This window comes from Hypanus sabinus, chromosome 7 (assembly GCF_030144855.1).
Source record: "Hypanus sabinus isolate sHypSab1 chromosome 7, sHypSab1.hap1, whole genome shotgun sequence".
Classification (NCBI taxonomy): Eukaryota; Metazoa; Chordata; class Chondrichthyes; order Myliobatiformes; family Dasyatidae; genus Hypanus; species Hypanus sabinus.
In genome coordinates, this window is record NC_082712.1 from 143,665,333 (window position 1) to 143,667,812 (window position 2,480).

Genomic DNA, 2,480 nt, shown 5'->3' on the forward strand with positions numbered 1-2,480 from the left:
ATGACAACACTCAACCAGCTGGTATATCTCACTCCTGTACTCCCCCTCGTCACCATCTGAAATTCTGCTAACAACAAATTTATAGATGGAACTTGAGCTCTGCCTAGCGACACAGTCATGGGTGTAGAGAGGGTAGAGCAGCGGGCTCTGAGGTGTGCCCGTGTTGATAATCAGCAGGGAGGATATCTTATCACCAATCCGCACAGACTGTGTTCTTCCAGTTAGGAAGTCAAGGAGCCAGTTGCAGAGGGAGGTACTGAAGCCCAGGTTCTGTAGCTTTTCAATCAGGATTGTGGGAATGATGGTGTTAAATGTAAAGCTATTGTCAATAAACAGCATCCTGACATATTGTCCAGATGATCCAAGGCCACGCGGAGGGCCAATGAGATTGCATCCAACATAGACCTATTGTAACAATAGGCAAATTTCAGTGGGCCCAGGTCCTTGCAGAGGCAGAGTTGTTTCTAGCCATGACCAACTTCTCAAAGCATTTCATCACCATAGGTGCGAATGCCACTGGACGACAGTCGTTAAGGCAGCTCATGCTGTTCTTCTTGGGCACCGGTACAATTGTTGCCCTTTTGAAGCAGGTGTGAACCAGCAGTGAGAGATTGAAAATGACTTTGAACACTCCTGCCAGTTGGTTAGTACAAGTTTCCAAACCCTTACTAGGTACCCCATCAGGGCCTGCCTCCTTGCAAAAGTTCACCCTCCTGAAAGACAGCCTGACATTGGCATCCAAGACAGAGATCACGGTGTCACCAGTGCTACAGGAATCCTCATTCTCCCTTGCAAAGTGAGCATAAAAAGTCTTCAGTTCATCTGAGAGTGAAGCATTACTGCCATTCACAAAGTTGGGTTTTGCTTTGTAGGAAGTAATAGCCTGCAAACCCATCCAGAGTTGACGTGCGTCCAATGTCACCTCCAACCTCAATCAGTAGTTTCTCAGCTCTTGAATCAGCCCCTCTGCATTTCAGACATGGCTTCCTTGTACAGACCTGGGTCACCAGACTTAAATGTCACGGATCTAGCCCTCAGCAGGCTACGAACCTGCTGGTTCATTCACAGCTTTTGGTTTGGGGATTTATGGTATGCTCTCGTAGACACACACTCATCCACACAGGTTTTAATGCAGTCAGTGACAGCTGTGGCAAACTCATTCAGGCTCAAAGATGAAAACCTGAATACAGTCCAGTCCCCTGATTCAAAGCAGTCCTGTAAGCACTCCTTAATCATACCTCCTTGGTCCTCACTACAGGTGCTGCGGTCTTCAGTCTCTGCCTATACTCAGGGCGTGGAAGTACAGCCAGGTGATCAGACTTTCAAAGTGTGGGCGTGGGATAGCACAGTAAGTACTCTTGATGGCGGTGTAACAGTGGTCCAGTGTGCTGGTTCCTCTGGTACTACAGGTAATATGTTGATAATAATTATCCAGAGAGTTTATAGCAAGTGAGTTCCAAGGCAGAAGCCAAGCAAAGATCTTCCCTCTGTGGTCACCCACAGCTGCAATTAATGGAGATGTAGAAGTAATGAGTAGGACAGCAGATTGTCCACTCATTATTGCCTCCTGGGATAAATTACAAATGTTTCTTGTTCAACTATAAGAAGGTTAGGTAGAATTGACCTGTAGGGATTGGAGATTGGAGCCAGATGGCTGTGATTCTAGGGCCAAAGACTGGAAGCCCAGAGGCGACCTATCCTGGGATCGGAGGCTTCTCTGTGTGTTTGAGGGGGTCAGAAGGCTGCAAGGGAGCTTGTTTGATGTTGTTGCTTTGTTTTGTTCTGCTCTTGTTGCTGGTTGTGCTGTTCTGATGGGCATTGGGGGCATGCTATGTTGGCACCAGAACGTGTGGTGACATTTGCCAGCTGTCGCCAGCACATGCTTGAGGGTATTGGTCATTAAAACAAACACAGTATGCTTTTATGTATGTGTGATAAAGAAATTTGAATAATGAGAACTGATCTCATTGAAACATAGAAGTTGCTAGGGAGATTAACTGGGCAAATGCTGAGAAGTGATCTCAGAATGCAGCAACTAGAATTTGGGGCATAGACTGAGGTTAAACGGTAGATCATTTTAGTATAGAGATGTAAATTAGTCTGAACATGAATCTTTTCCCACAATTTAATGCATCATTCACAATATTCCGATAGTACTCAACCTTGAGGTGCCTCCTCTCCATATCCCTCCAGTCCTTCCTCAGAATGAGAAGCCACAGACGACTTGGATGCCAATTCATTATATTTCCCAATGATGCCTCCGTCTTCAGTGAAATATGCAAATTGGAAAATGAATCAGAAATCAAATTAGAATCAGATTTATCATCATTGACATATGTCATAGAAGTTATTTTGCGGCAGCAGCACAGTGCAATACATGAATTACTAAGTTACAATAGGAATATATTAAAAAATGAATGGACAGTGCGAAAAGAGTGAATTTGTGAGGTAGAATTCAGAGTCCATCGGCTGTTCAGAAT